Here is a 22,865-nt window from a genome sequence, read left to right as displayed (position 1 = left end):
TATGGTATTTTACTGGAGCTATTAATAAGTTAGATGAACTTTCATTCCCAGGATTCACTCCTTGAAGATATACTGGCCTTGCCCCACTGGCTCCTCTCCAGTCCTAGTTCCAGCCCTAGGAACTTGCAGGTGGGGGCCAGGGATTGGGCAGTGGTCCAAGACAATGAGAGGAGAAGAGATGATGCTGTGAGAGTCATCTCAGGGCCAGGCAGGGGGACCTGAATGGCGTATGGAGGGAAGACACAGATATCCATCCATGCCAGAAGCATGGCAGGGGAGGGGGAGCAGTGGCAGTCCTCAGCCTTATATTAGTTGGCCAGAAAGTTCCTTGAGATTTTTCTGTAACATCGTATGGAAAAATCAGAATGAACTTTTTGGCCAACCCAGTATTTTGGGTACAAAAACTTCCCTCACTGATCTGACATAACTGGGGACACGAGATTGTTTGATAATGAAGCATCATCACTGCTCTAAGTGTTGAAATTTTGTAAACATCTGTACTATTTTTTCAGAGACATTAAAAATATATATTGCCCCCAAAAGGGCAGCTGGGAGCAGTTGGGATAATGTCCATAAAAAGCATGAATGTGCCAGCTGTGGGAAACAAATCCCATTGCCAAACTCTTCCTGATTTTAAACACATTTTAACCTTTTGTTTTTCAATTTCATTTTCTTTTTAAAATTTTTTAAATTAATTAATTTATTTTTAATTGAAGCGAAATTGCTTTACAGTATTGTGTTGGTTTCTGCCAAATAGCAACATGAATCAGCCTTAGGTATACCTATGTTCCCTCCCATCTGGAACCTCCCTCCCATCTCCCTCCCCATCCCACCCTCCTAGATTGTTACAAAGTCCCTGTTTGAGCTCCCTGAGTCATACAGCAAATTCCCATTGGCTATCTGTTTTACATATGGTAATATATGTTCATTGGAAGGCCTGATGCTAAAGCTGAAACTCCAATACTTTGGCCACCTCATGCAACGAGTTGACTCACTGGAAAAGACTCTGATGCTGGGAAGGATTGGGGGTGGGAGGAGAAGGGGATGACAGAGAATGAGATGGCTGGATGGCATCACCAATTCGATGGACATAAGTTTGAGTGAACTCCGGGGGTTGGTGATGGACAGGGAGGTCTGGCGTGCTGTGATTCATGGGGTCGCAAAGAGTCGGACACGACTGAGTGACTGAACTGAACTGAAATGAACATATGTTTCCACGTTACTCTCTCCATACCTTCCACCCTCTCCTCACCTACCCCCCACCGTGTCCATAAGTCTTCTGTTCTCTATGTCTGTGTCTCCATTGCTGCCCTGCAATTAACATTTTAACCTTTTGAGGATGATGAGGGTCCTCATGAAGTTCATGTGAGATTAGCCAAAGAGCTTTCCCAGTGAGAAAAATGAGCTGGATGGGGGAGAGTGATTTGCTTGACTGCCCAGCCACTTTTCCCATGCACTTTCAGGAGTGCAACTGTGTCCCAGATAATGAAGTTTCCCACATGTCTGGACACTTGACTCTCTACCACTTGTGGGGGTGTCAACAGCATAGAAGTGCTCACACTGTGGTCAACAAGAGCTAGAAGAAAGAAGACCTTCCTGGCCAGCCTGTAGTTTTAATAATGTATTCCTGAATAGCATTAGCTGACTGTACAAACCGGGAAATTTTTTCACCTTCTCCTTAATGTGATTCTAATCAATTAGAGTGATTTTTTTCAATCCACCCCCCAACAGCAGGCTGTTTCTTCTGTGTAAGTAGGTCCCATTTCAGTTCAGGTTCAGATCTTTGCTCCATAATAATAACGAAGAATGCTTCCTTACTTGTAACTTGAGGCTTTCAACCAAGTGGGGCTAGGAGATGTTTTGAGTTCCAGTGTCTGAAAGTGCTCATTGACAGTGCAAAAATAAACAGAAGCTTTCCTCCCGTTACAGACATAGTTCTGTGTTGTCAGTTCACTTTTCTAGAGGGATATAAATGAGGTCTTTCATTTGTCTGTAGTCACCATCTTCTTTACAATTTGCCATCTCCTTTAGAAACCAAAGATCTGCACACAATTTGTATCAATAAGAGGAAAGGGACCGGGCTGCTTTCCAAACAATCTTGACTGATGGCTAAAGCAAGGACAAGAATCTGGGAGAACTGGGGTCCAGCCCCAGATTTGCCACTTAACAGGCTTTCTTTCTCAGGGTGAGCTACTTAACCTCTCTGGGCCCATCTCCGGAGCTATGGGGAACTGAGGATCAAGTGACATACCATATGGGAAAGAAGTACAGCAACTATAGAATAAGGTGTTACATTTATATTTTCCTTTTCCTTCTTTTGGGGAGTGCTCTTGGGAAGGTGTGTGGGGAAAGTGAGGAAGAGAAAATCCTCTGCTGTGTTGTTGTTGTTCAGTCACTCAGTCGTGTCCGACTCTTTTGTGACCCCACGGACTGTAGCCTGCCAGGCTCCTCTGTCCATGGGATTCCCCAGGAAAGAACACTGGAATGGATTGCCATTTCCTTCTCCAGGGGATCTTCCTGACCCAGAGATTGACCCAGAGATTGAACCTGTGTCTCCTGATTTGGCAGGTGGATTCTTTACCGCTGAGCCACCAGGGAAGCTCTCTCTACTGTGTGCTTCACTTTTATTGTTCAAAGAAGAGAATTGCAGTGACTTGGCCACTAGCCCCCAGATTTGTCAGCCTTTCCCCCAATCTTGGAATCTTGGATAACTAGGAATCTGTGCAAAACGGTCTCACATTCCTATTCTACTCCCATTTATCAGTAGGCCTACAAGTGCCCTTAAAAAAATAATAAATACTGTATTTTCAGGGATTCACCAGGCCTGATGTCTAGACTTTGAAGACACAGGTTAGGGATTAAGAGAGGACATAAGAGAAGAGAATGAAGGGAAATAATCACAGGCTGTGGACTTCATGAGGGACTTAGGAGGAAGAACAATCTAGAATGTTCTGTGAAAGTAAGGGAGCATGAACGAAGACCACCAAGGGTGCATAGATTAGACTGGTTAATAGCCAAGCCTTGTTGAAGAACCATCAGAATGGCTTTGGGAGAAGAAGTTGGATGGAAAGTCACTTTTTAGCCCCTTTTGTCACTTAACCTACCCTGCAGCCTATCCAGGAAGACAAATAATGTGATTAAGGCAAGTCTTCTTTGCTGTATCTCAGCATGGGACCAGGTGACCAGTCTCTCATCAGCTGTTTTTTTTTTTTAATTGAATAAAAGATTCTTTAAATTCTATAGTGCTTCACAGTTTTCAAAAGTTGCAAACATAATTTCATATAATCCCACAAATACCCCCATTTCCTCCTATCTTGCCCCTCCCCCTTCCCTCTCCCCACTGATAATCACTAGTTTTTTCTCTATATCTGTGAGTCTCATCAGCTGTGTTTTGAGGCAGGCAGGGTCTTGGTACAGCTGTGGCCTGGGCTTCTTCCTCTGAAGAGAGTGTAGTCAGAGCAACGAGGGAATAGTTCAGATAAACTTTTTTTTAAATTGTGGTAAGTTACCTATAGCATAAAATTCAGCATCTTAACCACTTTCAAAAGTATATAGTTCTGTAGTGTTAAGTACATTCATATTGTTTCCATCACAGTGCCCTTGAAGTCAGAGAAAAAGGCAAGCAGCTAAATTATGTAGAAGAAGCAGCGCTTAATCATTGCTTCCTATGACTCGCTCTTTAGGGTATTCACACTTTATAATAGACTGTTCAGGGCGATGTAAAGGTGAAACCTGAGGAAAGAATCTTGAGTTGTGAATTTCAGTGGACTCTGAAAGGAGAGCTATCCAGAAATGTCTATGCAGGATGGGGAAGGTGTTTGCGGGAGAGGTGAACAAAGAAGAAGCCCCAGTAAGATGGTAGAAGGGGCGAAATCACATTTAGAATCAAACCCCATATCTGCCAGAGATGCTGAAAGGGCTCAAACAAAGCTTGTGTGCACCAGGACCCAGACACCCCACAGAGACCGAGTCAGAACTGGGTTTGAGCGTCTCCTGTGGAGGGACATGTCAGCAGTGGACTGCCTCAGGGTCAGGGGCCCTGGGTGCAATAGACCTGGGTATGGCATAAGTCCTCTTGGAGGAGGTCACCCAGACTTGCCCATGAGTGTCCAGGAGTCTCCCACAGAGGCGTGGGTCGGCGGTGGCCTGCTGCAGGGCTGGGGGCACTGAGTGTAGCAGTGTGTGCATGGGACCTTTTGAAGGAGGTCGCCATTATCTTCATTACCTCCACCATAGTTTGGTGTCAGGTAAATAAGAGGGAGGGAACACAGCCCCACCCATCAACAGAAAATTGGATTAAAGATTTACTGAACATGGCCCTGCCCATCAGAACAAGACCCAGACATCCCTCAGTCAGTCTCTCCCATCAGGAAGCTTCCAGAAGTCTCTTACCCTTTTTCATCAGAGGTCAGACAGACTGAAAACCACAATCACAGAAAACTAACCAATCTGATCACATGGACCACAGTCTTGTCTCACTCGATAAAACTATGAACCATGCCGTGTAGGGCCACCCAAGACGGATGGGTCATGGTGGAGAGTTCTGACAAAAAGTGGTCCAATGCAGAAGGGAATGGCAAACCGCTGCAGTATTTTTGCCTTGAGAACCCCATGAACAGCATGAAAAGGCAAAAAGATAGGACACTGAAAGATGAACTACCCAGGTCAGTAGGTGCCCAATGAACTCCCCAGGTGCCCAATATGCTACTGGAGATCAGTGGAGAAATAACTCCAGAAAGAATGAAGAGATGGAGCTAAAGAGAAAACAGCACCCAGTTGTGGCTGTGACTGGTGATGGAAGTCAAGTCTGAAGTAAAGTAAAAAGCAATATTGCATAGGAACCTGGAATGTTAGGTCCATGAATCAAGGCAAATTGGAAGTGGTCAAACAGGAGATGGCAAGAGTGAACATAGACATTTTAGGAATCAGTGAACTAAAATGGACTGAAATAGTTGAATTTAACTCAGATGACCATTATATCTATTACTGTGGGCAGGAATCCCTTAGAAGAAATGAAGTAGCCATCATAGTGAACAAAAGAGTCCAAAATGCAGTACTTGGATGTAATTTCAAAAATGACAGAATGATCTCTGTTCGTTTCCAAGGCAAATCATTCAATATCACAGTAATCCAAGTCTATGCCCTGACCAGTAATGCTGAAGAAGCTGAAGTTGCATGGTTCCATGAAGACCTACAAGACCTTCTAGAACTAACACCCAAAAAAGATGTCCTTTTCATTATAGGGGACTGGAATGCAAAAGTAGGGAGTCAAGAAACACCTGCAATAACAGGCAAATTTGGCCTTGGAGTACAGAAGGAAGCAGGGCAAAGGCTAATAGATTTCTGCCAAGAGAACGCACTGGTCATAGCAAAGACGCTCTTCTAACAACACAAGAGAAGACTCTATGCATGGATATCACCAGATGGTCGACACTGAAATCAGATTGATTATATCTTTTGCAGCCAAAGATGGAGAAGCTCTATACAGTCAGCAAAAAAAAAAAAAGACAGGGAACTGACTGTGGCTCAGATCATGAACTCCTTATTGCCAAATTCAGACTTAAATTGAAGAAAGTAGGGAAAACCACTAGACCATTCAGGTATGCTGCTGCCAAGTCACTTCAGTCGTGTCCGACTCTGTGTGACCCCACAGACGGAAGCCCACCAGGCTCCCCCGTCCCTGGGATTCTCCAGGCAAGAACACCGGAGTGGGTTGCCATTTCCTTCTCCAGTGTGTGAAAGTGAAAAGTGAAAGTGAAGTCGCTCAGTCGTGTCCGACCCTTAGCAACCCCATGGACTGCAGCCTACCAGGCTCCTCCATCCATGGGATTTTCTAGGCAAGAGTACTGGAGTGGCTTGCCATTGCCTTCTCCGTTCTGTCTCCTACCTACCACCTTTCTTAGAAGTCCTTTCCAGGCAGGCAGCCCCCTACGTTGAATTCATCTGCCAACCCAGGCCAGGCCACCTGGGTGCAAGGCTCCAATCACTCCTCGGCCCCCATCCCCACGACCTGGGGATGTCAACAGGGATGACACCCACTTTCCAAAGTTACAGATTAAACTAGTACTGTATCCCCCAACTCCAAGTTCTTTCTTAGTTTTGAGTGAGACAACCATGCAGATCCACCCTCCCTGGACAAAAGGAGGAATACAAATGTCCCGGGCCCTTTGGGAGAGCTGGTCCATGTCTGCAAACCCAGAAGCGCCCTCCCCCGAGGTCGGCAAGGAGGGCCTGCAGCGAACATGTACCTTGGAAATAAGTTCATCATGATTGGCCAAGTGGGCTCTGCAGTGAATGCAGCTGTAGGTCCGGTGGCAAGAAGGCAGATAAGCCTGGAAAGTCTTGGATCTGGTCATCTTCACCATTGGCGCTGCTGAGCGGGAGGTGAACTCTGGGGTGGCCCACGAGGCACTCCCACAGGACGGGTCACACGGGAAACACCGGAAGACGCAGGTAAAGGCCGTGGTTTGGCAGGGGGTGGGTGTGCGGCAGGCTCCACACACTGGTGATGTCTTCAGAGGAAGGACCCTCAAGCAGAGGTCTCGGGCTGGTTCTCAGCAGCCTCCCGGAGAGACAGACTACGTCAATTAATGACAACACAAAGCAAAGATGTCAAGTTCTCTCAAAACATCTTCAGACTCCCAGGGTTGGCCCAATGCGTCAACTCTTAATTGCAGCAACCTTTTCATACTAAGGGAGTATTTAGCTTTCAGGCTGCAGTCACGGTTGGAAATACTTTTCCCCTCAAATCCCCGTGCTACTCGCTGCCAGGCACTGTCAGCAGTAAGCAAGACACAGGAGCTTCCAATCCAGCCATCAAGTAGACAATACATTTCCAGACGGTATTAAAGTGCAGGCATTCTTCAGGCAAGAATACTGGAGTGGGTTGCCATTTCATTCTCCAGGGGGATCTTCCTGACCCAGGGATTGAACTGGCATCTCCTGCACCACAGCTGAATTCTTTACCACTGAGCTGCCAGGGAAACCCGCTTTCCATCACTAGATGCTGGCAGCCCGCAGCGCCGTCCGGCCCGCGCTGTGCTCGGCTCCGCGGGGATGCGCAGCACATTCAGGTATAACCTAAATCAAATCCCTTATGATTATACAGTGGAAGTGACAAATAAATTCAAGGGATTAGATCTGACAGACTGCCTAAAGAACTATGGATGGAAGTTTGTGACATTGTACAGGAAACAGGGATCAAGATCATCCCCAATAAAAAGAAATACAAAAAGGCAAAATGGCTGTCTGAGGAGGCCTTACAAATAGCTGTGAAAAGAAGAGAAGTGAAACGCAAAGGAGAAAAGGAAAGATATATCCATTTGAATGCAGAGTTCCAAAGAATAGCAAGGAGAGATAAGAAAGCCTTCCTCAGTGATCATTGAAAAGAAATAGAGGAAAACAATAGAATGGGAAAGACTAGAGATCTCTTCAAGAAAATTAGAGATACCAAGGGAATATTTCATGCAAAGATGTGCTCGATAAAGGACAGAAATGGTATGGACCTAACAGAAGCAGACGATATTAAGAAGGGCCAAGAATACACAGAAGAACTCTACAAAAAAGACCTTCACAACCCAGATAATCATGATAGTGTGATCACCAGCCTAGAGCCAGACATCCTGGAATGCGAAGTAAAGAGGGCCTTAGGAAGCATCTCTACGAACAAAGCTAGTGGAGGTGATGGAATTCCAGTTGAGCTATTTAAAATCCTAAAAGATGATGCTGTGAAAATGCTTCACTCAACATGCCAGCAAAAGTGGAAAACTCAGCAGTGGCCACAGGACTGGAAAAGGTCAGTTTTCATTGGAATACCAAAGAAAGGTAATGCCAAAGAATGCTCAAACTACTGCATAGTTCCACTCATCTCACACGCTAGTAAGTAATGCTCACAATTCTCCAAGCCAGGCTTCAACAGTACGTAAACCATGAACTTCCAGATGTTCAAGCTGGATTTAGAAAAGGCAGAGAGGAACAGGAGATCAAATTGCCAACACCCGTTGGATCATCAAAAAACAAGAGAGTTCCAGAAAAATATCTGCTGCTGCTTTATTGACTATGCCAAAGCCTTTGACTGTGTGGATCACAACAAACTGTGGAAAATTCTTCAAGACATGGGAATACCAAACCACCTGACCTGCCTCTTAAGAAATCTGTATGCAGGTCAGGAAACAACAGTTAGAACTGGACATGGAACAACAGACTGGTTCCAAAGAGGGAAAGGAGTATGTCAAGGCTGTATATTGTCACCCTGCTTATTTAACTTATATGCAGAGTACATCATGAGAAACCCTGGGCTGGATGAAGCACAAGCTGGAATCAAAATTGCTGGAGGAAATAATCAGTAACCTCACATATGCAGATGACACCACCCTCATGGCAGAAAGTGAAGAAGAATGAAAGAGCCTCTTGATGAAAGTGAAAGAGGAGAGTGAAAAAGTTGACTTAAAACTCAACATTCAAAAAATAAAAATAAAATAAAACTCAACATTTGGAAAACTAAGATCATGACATCTGGTCCCATCACTTCATGGCAGATAGACAGGGAAACAGTGGAAACAGTGACAGACTTTATTTTGGGGGGGTTCCAAAATCACCCTAGATGGTGACTGCAGCCATGAAATTAAAAGGTGATTGCTCCTTGGAAGAAAATTTAGGACAAACCTAGACAGCATATTAAAAAGCAGAGACATTACTTTGTCAACAAAGGTCCATCTAGTCAAAGCTATGGTTTTTCCAGTAGTCATGTATGGATGTGAGAGGTGGACTATAAAGAAAGCTGAGTGCCAAAGAATTGATGCTTTTGAACTGTGGTGTTGGAGAAGACTCTTGAGAGTTCTTCGACTGCAAGGAGATCAAACCAGTTCATCCTAAGGGAAATCAGTCCTGAATATTCATTGGAAGGACTGATGCTGAAGCTGAAGCTTAAACTCCAATACTTTGGCCACCTGATGCAAAGAGCTGACTCATTTTGAAAAGACCCTGATGTTGGGAAAGTTTGAAGGCGGGAGGAGAAGGGGACAGAGGATGAGATGGTTGGATGGCATCACTGACTTGGTGGGCGTGAGTTTGAGTAGGATCCAGGAGTTGGCAATGGACAGGAAGGCCTGGCATGCTGCAGTCCATAGGGTCACAAAGAGTCAGACACAACTGAGCAACTGAACTGAACTGTACTGAACCTCCCACAGCTTCTCAAGTCACATCCTTCTCCACCTGCCAGATGCTCTTAGGACCCTGTAGAGGACCATGGTGGCCATGAATGACTGGGTTTAGCATGACTGTGCTGAACTTCTGCATACCTGACTCAGGGACATCCACTCATGAAAGCACTTCAGGTCCCTAGAAGTACAAGGGGCCTTCCCTTGGCTCTTTTAATTATCTGGATATGCTCTAGCAGGGGTTGCATCTTGAGTGGGCTTGGAAGAGAACGAATGGAGGAAGGGGGCACATTAATTTTGCTCCTTTTTTGTGGGGCCACTCCTCTGGGGATACTGGTGGCCAGGACCAGTTCTTAGTAAAACTATGGGATTGGTATTTATCTCATTTCCCCTTGTCCTGTTCCAACCTTCCCTTGGCCATTCCCAGTCCTTCAAAACTGTTTCTTCCCTATTGCCAGGGTCTAATGATCTTATTCATTTACATCTTATCTGCTGCTCATCCCAGTGATGATCCAAGGAGTGTACCTTTTTTCAAAAAATTTATTTTTAATTGGAGGATAATTGCTTTACAATATTGTGTTGATTTCAGCCATACATCAACATGAATCAGTCATAGGTCAAGGAGTGTATCTTTAATGGTGACTTTTAGACACTGTATCAAGGAGAAACATGTCAAGAGGAACTTGTCCTAGGACACCCAAATCTGATTTGAGTAAGACCACTCCGACAGTCACATCGTTTTGGTGAGCTCGAGAACAGAAGTTTGGCTCTTTCTTTATCCTCATTCCTTCTAGCGGGTGTTCAGAAGACTTAACTTTAGCCATCTATGAGGGCACCTGCATTTCCAGGTGAGTCTCTTGGGGCTGGGGGAAGGGTGGGATGGGGGTGGGAATAGGAGTAACTGGAACAAGCAGAAAGATGAGAAACCCTTGGCCTACTCTTCAGTTAGGTCTCTGTACATTGGGAGGCTAATTTAGCAAACAGGACACCAGAGAGGAATGGCTAAGGTGAGTGAGAAAAGAAATATTAGGATAGATACCTTCAGAACTGTAAGGATGGACTTTTTATTGTTTTTCTGCCACTGCCCTATACATCTGTACCAAACCAAGGCCATGACTAACTAACAAGCCCTGCTAAGAGGAGGCTGCTCTGCAATCAGCTGGGTTAGTCTCCATCCCAGCTCGAAGTAACTGGTACCATCTCTCAGAGACTAGGATTTCCCTCTAGCAAGTCCAGGGTGCTGGTCAGTCCAAAAGCCCCCAACTTTTGACTTTCTCTGTCATCCAGGAAAGTAGAATGGAGTAGTGTATAGGGCATGGGCTCTAGAGCCAGGCTGCCTAGGGCCACATCAATAGTCTGACCTTCATCAGCTAGGTAATGTCAGGAACAGGACTTCACTCTCTCTAAGCTTTGTTTCTCCATCTGTAAAATGGATGGAAGAATAATGCCTACCTCCCTGAGTTGCTGTGAAGATTGAATGCTTAATCTAGTACCTGGTTCTGGGTAAATGTTCAGTAATCATAGCTTCCAATCTTGCCCGGATTACATGAAGGGTTGTCACCTACACCACACCAATGAAACGACTTTGTCATTGGTCACTGATGACCTGCATGTTGCTGAATCAAGTGCTCAATACTCAGTCCTCATTTGCTGTGATACTGAGCAGTATTTAATGCAATCGGTCACTCCTTCCTTGAAACTTTTTTCCTTGACTTCCAAAACACCTTAGTCTCCCGTTTTGCCTCCTTCTTCACCAGCCCCTTTTCTTCTTAGTCTTTCTTTTCCTGGTTTCTTATCCTCTCCTCAACCTCTCAACGTTGAGTTGCCCAGGGCTCCATTCTGGGACTTCACTTCTTTTTCATCTGTTCTGTCTCCCTTGGTGATGTCTACTAGTCCCAACATGCAAAATACCATCTTCATATATGAATACCATCTTTATAATGATGATTCCAGTATATATACATATTTATCCCTGAAATCCCCCACTCTGAACTCCAGGGTTTAATATCTGACTGCCTACTTAACATCTCTCTCTAGGTATCTACACCTGTCTCAAAGTTTACATGCCAAAATCAGAGGTTTTGCGTCCCTTCCCCTAAAATTTACTCTTCCACTTGAGAACAAAAGTTTCTTGCCATCTGAGAATGGGTCTGACATTTCCATCTAGGTGTCACTGTTGGTTAGAAGCTGTTCACAGATAGGCCATGTTATTCTCCTGTCAGACAGATATCATCTCACAGAATACCACATTAGACAGGACATGTTTCTGTGACCATGATGGAATGAGACAAAATAAGAATGTTTAATAATGTTATTTAAGTACTGACAAAAATAAGGTTACTGTGAAACTCACAAAGCACCAAACAGCATCCTTTCCCAGCCAATCTGAGTGACTGCTACTTCTCTATCCATCACTGCTTTAGTCTTGCTCTAGCTTTATTATTTTTGGATAAGATTTACTCAATCATAGAATCACCCTCACTGCCTAACAGCATCCAACTCAGAGTGAACACTTGCTTCCTTGGACCTTCCCTGAAAAAACCTAACATAAGCTCCAACCCAATAATAAGTCCTTTCTAACACTTCTTACTTAGATACTCATAGTTTGCCATGCTATGAATTCTTCATTTCTTCCATGAGTAATAAGTCAGCCTGTTCACATGAAGGTTTGTTACTGGTGATTGTCAGTTGGAGGGCACTACCACATTAATCTCTGCCTCTATTTTTTATAAATGTTTAAGCCAAAACAAGAGTCATATTGATTCTACTATTTCCCTCACCCTTCCACAGTCAATTTAGAAGCCAAGTCCTTTGAACTCTACTTCCAAAAGGGATTGTACATAGGACCTCTTCTCAAGATCTGCTCTTCTACCACCCTAGTCTACACCCCCATCATTTCTTCCATGAACTAATATTACATTTTCTAACTGGTCCTCTTGTTTTTACCCTTAGTGCCAGAACAATATTAAAGCATAGAGAAGAGTATGTTCTGTCTCTACTTAAGGCCCTCCATTGGTTGAGCCACCCAATTAGAATACAATCTTAACACCTTACCATGGACTATAAGACCACATGCAAAGCAACCCTTGCCAACCTCATCTTCTGATATTCTTTTGACTTCCTCATTAAACTCAGGTTACACTAGTCTTCTTGTTATTCTTTAAATACGTCAAGCACATTCCTGCTTCAGAGCTTTTGCATGCTCTGTTTCCTCTGCCTGGAATATTCTTCCTCCACGTCTTCTCCAAAAATCAAGAGAGTTGCAGAAAAACATCTACTTCTGCTTTATTGACTATGCCAAAGCCTTTGACTCTATGGATCACAATAAACTGGAAAATTCTGAAAGAGATGGGAATACCAGACCACCTGACCTGCATCTTGAGAAACCTATATGCAGGTCAGGAAGCAACAGTTAGAACTGGACATGGAACAACAGACTGGTTTCAAATCAGGAAAGGAGCATGTCAAGGCTGTATATTGTCACCCTGCTTATTTAACTTATATGCAGAGTACATCATGAGAAACGCTGGGCTGGATGAAGCACAAGCTGGAATCAAGATTGCTGGGGGAAATAATCAGTAACCTCACAAATGCAGATGACAACACCCTCATGGCAGAAAGCGAAGAAGAATGAAAGAGCCTCTTGATGAAAGTGAAAGAGGAGAATGAAAAAGTTGGCTTAAAACTCAACACTCAGAACACTAAGATCATGGCATCTGGTCCCATCACTTCATGGCATATAGATAAGAAAACAGTGGAAACAGTGTCAGACTTTATTTTTTGGGCTCCAAAATTACTGCAGATGGTGATTGCAGCCATGAAATTAAAAGACACTTGCTCCTTAGAAGAAAAGCTATGACCAACCTAGACAGCATATTAAAAAGCAGAGACATTACTTTGCCAACAAAGGTCCGTCTAGTCAAAGCTATGGTTTTTCCAGTAGTCATGTATGAATGTGAGAGGTGGACTATAAAGAAAGCTGAGCACCGAAGAATTGATGCTTTTGAACTGTGGTGCTGGAGAAGACTCTTGAGATTCCCTTGGACTTCAAGGAGATCCAACCAGTCCATCCTAAAGGAGATCAGTCCTGGGTGTTCATTGGAAGGACTGATACTGAAGCTGAAACTCTTAATCCTTTGGCCACCTGATGCGAAGAACTGACTCATTTGTAAAGATTTTGATGCTGGGAAAGATTGAAGTCAGGAGGAGAAGGCGACGACAGAGGATGAGATGGCTGCGTGGCATCACCGACTCGATGGACATGAGTTTGAGTAAGCTCCGGGAGTTGGTGATGGACAGGGAGGCCTGGTGTGCTGCGGTCCCAAAGAGTTGGATGCGACTGAGCTACTGAACTAACTGACTGACATCTTCTCAAGGCTGTTTCCTTCTTATCATTCAATCTCAGCTCAAACCTCACTTCCCCAGAGGCCTTCCTTGATCATCCTTTCTGTAGTTGCTCCTTTTTATCTGTTCCACTCTATTCTCTATTCCATTACCCTACTTATTTTAAATTCACACCACAAAGCACTGTCTAAAAATACTATAGTTTATTGTCAATCTCTCCCATGTAGACTTCAAGTCCCATGAAAGCAGGGATATTTTAGGTCAATTAAAATTCCTTAAATTTATTTTTCTTGTATCATTGAGGTATAATTAACATGAAAAAGTGCACAAATTTAAAATACATAACTTGGTTGATTTCGACATATGTATACATCTATGAAATCATCATCAGTCACAATAATGAACATACCCTTCACCACCAAAAGTTTCCTTGTGATCCTTTGTGTCCTCTTCCTTCTGGTTCAGATAATCAATCAATGATCTGCTTTTCATTGCTATTGATCAATTTGCATTTTCTAGAATTCTATATACATGCAGTCCTACAGTATGCACTTTTTTCCCTCAGCAAACTGAGATTCACCGATGTTGTTGCATATTTTAAGGATTTGTTTCTCCTTATTACTGAGTAATTATAGAAATGTACCACAGTTGGCTTATCCATTCACCTGTTGAAGGACATCTGGGTTGTTTCCAGTTTTTCACAATGATGAACAAAACTTTCTATTAACATGGGTGTGTAAGTCTTTATGTGGATCTATGTTGAAGGCAGGGATTTTGTGCATCTGGTTCTTTGCAAATCTCCCATGCCCAGCACCTGTATATTATTTATACAGCGTGTGTTGGGTAAATGCCTGTTCAATGAATAAGTGAGCCCTCCTTCTTAGCCCAGATTTGTGGATGTTTCCACTATTTCTGTGCCTACCCTAGAGTCCTTTACCACCATAACTTTCGTTCTCCTCTTGCCTTTCCAATCTGCAGCCCTGGGTGACCCCTTGAGTGGAAGGTGAGTGTTTCCACTCTTGGCCTGTGGGAGAAGCCCTGCTCATCATGTTTGCTGCCAATGCAAGCTCTCTACCCTGAGCTGGCCCCTCTGGCTGTTCAACAATCCATTCATTCCTCGCTTGCTGACTCCCTATCACATTCCCCACAGCAGCTGCTCCAAACTTCCTGTGCTTTCCTCAAGCCCCCAGCCCCAGCCCTCCCCCTCATTCTCAGGAGATGACTTCACCTCCTTCATTAGTGAGAAGATTGAGGCCAACTGACAGGAGCTTCTTCGGCTTCTATCAGAGCCATCTCCACATCGCCATCTCAAATGCTTCCGGCTCTCAGGAAGATGTCTCCCTTCACCTTGCCAAGGTTAAGCTCTCTGCCAGTGTGCTTGATCTGAGTTCCAGCTTTAATAATATTAATAATAACAGCAGCAAAACAAAAGTGTTTACCTCTGGATATGGACCGTGCACTTGGATAAGTACTGATAAAACAACTGATGTTCACTGAAAAACTGTGTTTTTAACATGTATCCTTTCCTTTTTCTCTCTAAACTTAAAAGAGCATTTTTGAAAACAAAAGCATTGTACTTGGTGTGTTATCTAACTTAATCTTCACAGACAGCTTGTAGCATAGTACCATTTTTAAAAAATTAATAAGACTGGGAATCAGAAAGGTTATGTGACTTACTTTGGGTCTTAGAGCTAGTAAGTGATGAAGCTAAGATTTAAGCTAAGATCTAAATCCTGTTCTTCTTTCCTCTCCCTGTCTCTTTCCCTCTTGCTCTCCCTCTCTTTCCTTGAAGTTCAGAGAGTTCTTCTCATCCTACTCCTCAGTTCATGGCCAAGTATCAACTTTGGTCAAAATATAAAGTAACTATAGGAAAAGTAAAATATAGGGGAAAAGAGACACACTAAAGGAAGACATGAAGGATCTTGCCAGACTAAGGAGTTTGAACTTCATCCTGTAGGCAGTGATTCCCCAACTTCAGGCAGCCCTCTGTCGGGTGCTTGTTAATAGCACAGATTGCCAGGCTCTACCCTCAGACCTACTAGATCAGTACCTCTGAAGGTAGGCTAAAGTGGGAGTGTAAAAGACCAGTGAGGGGGTTATGAGAGTATTCCAGGGGAAAAGGCAGTGGCCTGGACTATGGTGGTGGCTATGGAGGCGGAGAGATGTAAACAGATTTTTGTGTGTAAATTCACCCTTTGAATCATTTTAAAGTGTACAATTCAGTGATATTTAGTACATTCACATGGTTTCCAATGACCAGCACTATCACTTTCAAAACATTTTCATCACCCAAATTGGAGAATTTGAAAAGGTCCAACTGGCAGGGTTGTGTAATGGATGGAATATAGATGGTGAGTGAGATGGATGGATCAAGTTCGTTAGCCTTGGATGGCATGCTGATCAGGATAATGGTGATCTCTAACAGAGGCGAGTAAATAGAAGTGAGACTTTGCACAATTAGAAATGAAGGAAATATGAAGGCAATTATGGACATGTTGAATTTCTTAGAGACCTTCGGGGCAGATATTAAGCTAGTTGGAATGGATCTGGAGTACACAAGTGAAAGTTCGGGCCTGGGGGTTCAGACTATACAGCAGCAAACACATGAAGCTCACTACTGGTTAAAGACTGGTCCAAGTCCTCTTATATACATCATCTCAATGGATCCTCATGTTACAGATGTGCAAACAAAGGTACAGAGTAACTTGCCAAAGTCACTAGCATGTGATGGGATCTGGGGGGATCGGAACTCAAAAAGACTGATTTTAGGTCACTGCTCCCGGCCCTGTACTGTGCTGCCTCTTGCAGGAACCATTTCATCTGCAGAGAGAGAACACTTGAATCTAGGTCAATAGAGGCAAGGCTGAAGGCAGAGCCTTTAAGGAAAATCTACATCTGTAAGGAGAGAGTAATATAAGAGGAATCTTCTGAAGAAAACAGAGAAGAAGAGATAGGAGGGTAACAGGGAAATGGGGAAATTATAGAGGTCAAAGGAGACAGAGTTTCAGGAAGGAGGGCATGTCTGATCCTGCTTGTGATTGTCACTAGTAACCTTCCAGATGACTAGTTAGTGGGGGACAAGGAAAGTCCGAGGGAAAGAGGTAAGGAGTGAGATGGTGGTAGGAACAGAAAGCAGTTGTATGGACTATTCTTTTGGGAATGTTGGAAATGAAGTGAAAGGGAATGATAATTGTTTGATAAAGTTTTGGAAGGAGTCAGCATAGCCTCTTGGATCATGCAGACAGATCAGACTTCTTGTTCTGTCACTTACTTGCTGGGTGGCCTTGGGTAAATGAGTTAACTTCTTGGAGCCTCAGTTTCTTCATTATAATAACAGCAATAATAATTATATGTGTGTGCATGCATGCTAAGTCATTTCAGTCATGTCCAACTCTGTGCGACCCTATGGAATGTAGCCTGGCAGTCTCATCTGTCCATGGGATTCTCCAGGCAACATTACTGGAATGGGCTGCCATGCCCTCCTCCAGGGTATCTTCCTGACCCAGGGATCAAACATACTTTCCCCAGGGAAAAATCTGCCAGTGCTCTAGGCATACAGTGGCACTTGTGAACTTCATCTCTTGGGACTGGCAGCTAGCATCAGTGCCCACCTCACAGTGATACAGAGAGCAAATGCTGACCCAATGCTCTCTGAGCAATATGTAGACTCTGGCTTCTAGAAACTTCCATCTGAAAGCAACTAACATGGGAAGGGATGTTAGGCTTCTCTGTATTTTCCCTCTCTATCCCACCCATTTCTTTAGCTCCCTTTGCCACTAGTCTTCTGTTCCTTTCCATTGAGTCTTTGGAGGGACCACCCACAATTACAACCCTTTCTGCCCTCTCATCTAGGTCAGTCTCTGATATGTTTCTAGTTGGAAGGATCTCTTTCTCAAGGCTGATGTTGCTACCTATGCATATGAGGTGACACTGACTTGAGCTTTCCTAAAAGTGGGAGTCTATGTCAACAGAGAACTGAAATTCAAGCAACATGCCTGGAAGGGGAGATGTAGGGGCAAGGGTTTCCTTTAGCAGATTCAGGGACACATGCCACTGAGCGCTGTCAGCAGATCCAAAGGGAGTCCCTGGCTTTGGTTAAACAAACCTGCTCTCATCTAGCAAGAGAAAAGTGATATTTCTCCTTTAAGTCCAGGCCCAATGCAAATACAATATGCAGAGTCTGTTTATCCACAGACTGTTGGGCCTTCTCTTCAGTGTATGCTGGTCACCTTTTGAAAAAGAAGAAAGGATGTCTTCACAAAAATAGAAATATAGACCAATGGAACAGGATAGACAGCCCAGAAATAAATCCATGCTCCTATGGTCAGTTAATCTACAACAAAGGGATCAAGACTATACAATGGTGGAAAGACAGTCTCTTCAATAAATGGTGCTGCGAACACTGGACAGCTACATGTAAAAAAAGAAACTAAAATATTCTTTAATACCATACACAAAATAAGCTCAAAATGGATTAAAGACCTAAATGTGAGACCAGACACGATAAATCTCTTAAAGGAAAACGTAGGCAGCACACTCTTTTTCTTTTTTCTAAATCGCAAAAATATCTTTTTCAATCTGTTGTTGGGTCTAACAGAAATAAAAACAAAATAAACAAATGGGACCTAATTATACTCAAAAGTTTTTGCACAGCAAAGGAAATCATAAACAAAATGAAAAGACAACCCACAGATGTATAATGATGTATAATGTTAAATGGACTTCATTCAAGTATAGGCTCAGGCAAATGTGGAAGCCTCAGGTATACACAATGGCATAATTATGTAGAAGAATAAAGCCTTTTGTTCTTGTTCTTATTCAGTTGCTAAGCCATGTCTGACTCTTTGCTTCCCCCATGCACCGCAGCATGCCAGGCTTCCCTGTCCTCCACTATCTCTCAGTTTGCTCAAGTTAATGTCCATTGAGTCAGTGATGCTATCTAACCATCTCATCCTCTGCCACCCTCTCTCCTTTTGCCTTCAGTCTTTGCCAGCATCAGGATCTTTTCCCAATGAGTTGGCTCTTTGCACCAGGTGGCCAAAGTACTAGAGCTTCAGCTTCAGCATCACTCCTTCTAATGAATAGTCAGGGTTGATTTCCTTTAGGATTAACTAATTTGATCTCCTTACAGTTCAAGGGACTCTCAAGAGTCTTCTCCAGTACCACAATTTGAAAACATCAATTATTTGGCATTCAGCCTTTTTTATGGTCCAACTCTCACATCCATAGATGACTACTGGAAAAACCATAGCTTTGACCATACAGACCTTTGTTGACAAAATGATGTCTCTGCTTTTTAATACTTCATTTAGGTTTGTCATAGCTTTTCTTCCAAGAGGCGAGTGTCTTTTAATTTTCTGGCTGTAGTCACCATCTGCAGTGATTTTGGAGCCCAAGAAAATAATATCTGTCTCTGCTTCCACATTTTCCTCTTCTATTTGCCATGAAGTGATGGGACCAGATGACATGATTTTACATTTTTGAGTGTTGAGTTTTAAGCCAGCTTTTTCACTCTCCTCTTTCACTTTCATCAAGAGGCTCTTTCGTTACTCTTCACTTTCAGCCCTTAGAGCAGTATCATCTGCATATCTGAGGTTATTGATATTTCTCCCAACAATCTTGATTCCTGCTTGTGATTCATCCAGCGTGGCATTTCATATGATGTACTCTGCATATGTTAAATAAGCAGGGTGACAATATACAGCCTTGTCGTACTCCTTCCCCAATTTTGAGCTGGTCAGTGGTTCCATGTCCAGTTTTAACTGTTGCTTCTTGTACTGCATACAGTTTTCTCAGGAGACGGGTAAAGTAGTCTGGTACTCCCATCTTTTTAAGAATTTTCCACAGTTTGTTGTGATCCACTCAAAGGCTTTAGTGTAGTCAATGAAGCAGAAGTAGATGTTTTTCTGGAATTCTCTTGCTTTCTCCATGATCAAATGAACGCTGGCAATTTGATCTCTGATTCCTCTGCCTTTTCTAAACAAGCTTGTACATCTGGAAGTTCTCAGTTCATGTACTGCTGAAGCCTAGCTTGAAAGGTTTTGAGCGTAACCTTGCTAGAATTTGAAATGTGTACAATTAGTTTGACCATTCTTTGGCATTGCCCTTCTTTGGGATTGGAATGAAATGTGACCTTCTCCAGTCCTGTACCTACTGCTGAGTTTTCCAAATTTACTGACATTTTGTGTGCAGCACTTAAACAGCATCATCTTTTAGGATTTTAATAGCTCACTTGGAATTCTGTCACTTCCACTAGCTTTGTTCATAGTAATGTTTCCTAAGGCCCACTTGACTTCACACTCCAGGATGTCTGGCTCCAGGATGAGTGACCACACCATCACGGTTATTGAGGTCATTAAGACATTTTTTGTATCATTTTTGCTGTGTATTCTTGCCAATTCTTCCTCAATCTCTTTTGCTAATTATTAGACAAATGCAAATCAAAACTACAATGAGATATCACTTCACACTGGTCAGAATGTCCATCATCAAGAAGTCTACAAAAATATAAATGCCGGAGAGGGTGTGGAGAACACTTTTACACTGTTGGTGGGAATGAATATTGGAGTAGCTACTATGGAGAACAGTATGGCGGTTCCTTAAAAGACTAAAAATAAAGCTACCATATGATTCTGCACATCCAGGCCTGGGGATACATCTGGAGAAAAACATGATCCAATAAGATATATGTAGCCTAGTGTCAACTGCAACACTGTTTACAACAACTAAGACATATCATCAACAGAGGAATGGATAAAGAAGATGTGGTATATATGTATGTATGTATGTATATATATATATATACAATTAATATTTTGTTGTTGTTTAGTTGTTAAGTCCTGTCAGACTCTTTTTGTGACTCCATGGACTGTAGCCCTCCAGGTCCCTCTGTCCATGGGATTTCCCAGGCAAGAATACTGCAGTGGGTTGCCATTTCCTTCTCCAGGGAATCTTCCCTACCCAGGGGTTAAACCCACATCTCCTGCATTGGCAGGTGGTTTCTTTACCACTGAGACCCCAGGGAAGTCCACAATGGAGTATCACTCAGTCATTAAAAAGAGTGAAATAAAGCTATTTGCAACAACATGGATGGACCTAGAGATTGTCATATTGACTGAAGTAAGTCAGACAGAGAAAGAGAAATATGGTCACTTAGATGGGAAATCTAAAAAGAAGTGATACAAATGAACTTATTTACTAAAAGAAACAGACTCACAGACTTAGAGAATGAACTTACACTAACCAGAGGGGAAGGGGAAGGGAAAGGGATAGTTAGGGAGTTTGGGATGGACATGTACACACTGCTATATTTAAAATGGATAACCAGAAAGGTCCTACTGTATAGTACAGGGAACTCTGCTTAATGCTATGTAACAACCTAAATGGGGAAAAAAAATTGAAAAAGAATAAATACATGTATATGTATAACACTTTGATGTACACGTGAAACTATCAAAACATTGTTAATCAACTGTATTCCAATATAAAATAGAAAGTTAAAAAAAGAAAAAAAATATTAGCTGTGGAAAAAAAAAGACAAAAACGTGTGTTGGAGAGGTGGAGTTCTAGACTTGGACTGTAATGTCAGTTCTATATTTGGAGCTTCTCTGAGTGATTGAGCATGGTCCTGTCACTCAAAGGCCTCTCAGGTTCTCCAGCCTGTGAATCTGGGTCACCTCTAGAGTTATGTTCAAGATTCTATATTTTCCCAACCCTCAGCTGTTCCAGGTAGTAGGCTGGGCCACTCAGCAATTCCCCCACTTCTTTCTGAGTATCCCCTGGAGTGATGCCTGCCATGTGCCTATACTCAGCTCTGTCAGCTGTACTCATTACCCTGATCATTTTGTTCTACTCCAGAACCCATTGTCCACATCAGTTATTGTTGCTGAGGGTGGCCATGAGGGGCATATGGGTTTCCATGCTTAGGGACCTGCCTGGCACCAGACACTCCTGTGTGAGCCAGGAGAAATGGGCTTGACAAACCATCCTTCTCTAATTCTCTTCCCCACTAGGTTAGGGGTGCCCAAAGTTAGGCCTGCTTCTGCCTAGAGTCTCATAAAGTCCCTAGTGAGTTGTTTTCCCAGCCTCTGAGTCTCAGGGCTCACATAGTCACTTACAAAGTGCCCACTGGTTTCTGGCCACTCTTTTTACCAAATGGGCTTTAAGCTCATCTCAGTGGACAAGGAGTCTGACCAGTCTCCCAAGTCAGTTTCCCAGGGAAAAATTCTGCCAGTGCCCAAGGCATACAGTGGCACTTGTGAAGTTCATCTCCTGGGACTGGCAAATAACATCATTGCTCACCTCATAGAGATAGTGGGAGCAAGTGCTCTCTTGCAGTGAGCAACCTTGTGGAAGAGATTTGAACAAGCCAATTAGGTACTATGGCAGCAAGAAGGGCCCAGTTGAGATTGTAGTCATGACTGGAGGGTATGTAAAAGGCTGCCCAGTTATGTATTAATATTTCTCCAGCAGCACTTTGCAACAGGCATGGAGAAAGAAGTTTTCCCTTCTTTCAAGTGGAAATATTTCTGCTCTTTCTTGGTCATGGAAAAGGTCCTGGACCGGGACTGAGGAGGCCTGGGTCCAAAGGCAGTGGTTTTAATATCATCTGTGTGAGCATGGGACAGCTAATGTGACTTTTCAATATCTTTTATCTTATCTACCTTAAAGGGTTGTGATGTGAAAGAAAGGTAATGGGAAATGAATGAATGAAAAACGGCTCCATGATAAACACTGAAAGCTAAATTGTGCAAAATTAAAAGAAAAAAAGAGAAACATTTGCAACACATACTACAAAGGGTTTACTACACAGAGGGCTCTTGCAAATCAAAAAGAAAGTAGAAAAATGGGCAGAAAGAATAAATAGGCAACTAATAGAACTACAGTCATAAACAGAGAATTGATGCTTAACCTCACTAATAAAAAATTAAAATTAAACAACAGGGAATTCCTTGGCAGTCCAGTGGTTAAGACTTTGCCTTCTAATGTAGGGGATGTGAGATTCGATCCCTGGTCAGGGGGCTAAGATCCCACATGCCTCACAGTCAAAAAACCAAAGCATAAAAAAGCAGAAGCAATATTATAACAAGTTCAATGTTGGTGGTGGTTCAGTCACTAAGTCGTGTCCAACTCTTGCAACCTCATGGACTGTAGCCCACCAGGCTACTTTGTCCAGAGGATTTTCCAGGCAAGAATACTGGAGTGGGTTGCCATTTCCTTCTCCAGGGGATCTTCCAGACCCAGGGATTAAACCTGGGTCTCCTGCACTGCAGGCAGATTCTTTACCGACTGAGCGACCATGGAGTTGGATAACAAATTAAAAAAAGGTTTTAAAAATAGTCCACATCAAAAAAATGTTAAAAA

Source organism: Moschus berezovskii, chromosome X (genome assembly GCF_049115385.1).
Source record: "Moschus berezovskii isolate FMDL1 chromosome X, NW_MosBer_1.0, whole genome shotgun sequence".
NCBI lineage: Eukaryota > Metazoa > Chordata > Mammalia > Artiodactyla > Moschidae > Moschus > Moschus berezovskii.
This window is presented reverse-complemented; position numbering follows the sequence as displayed.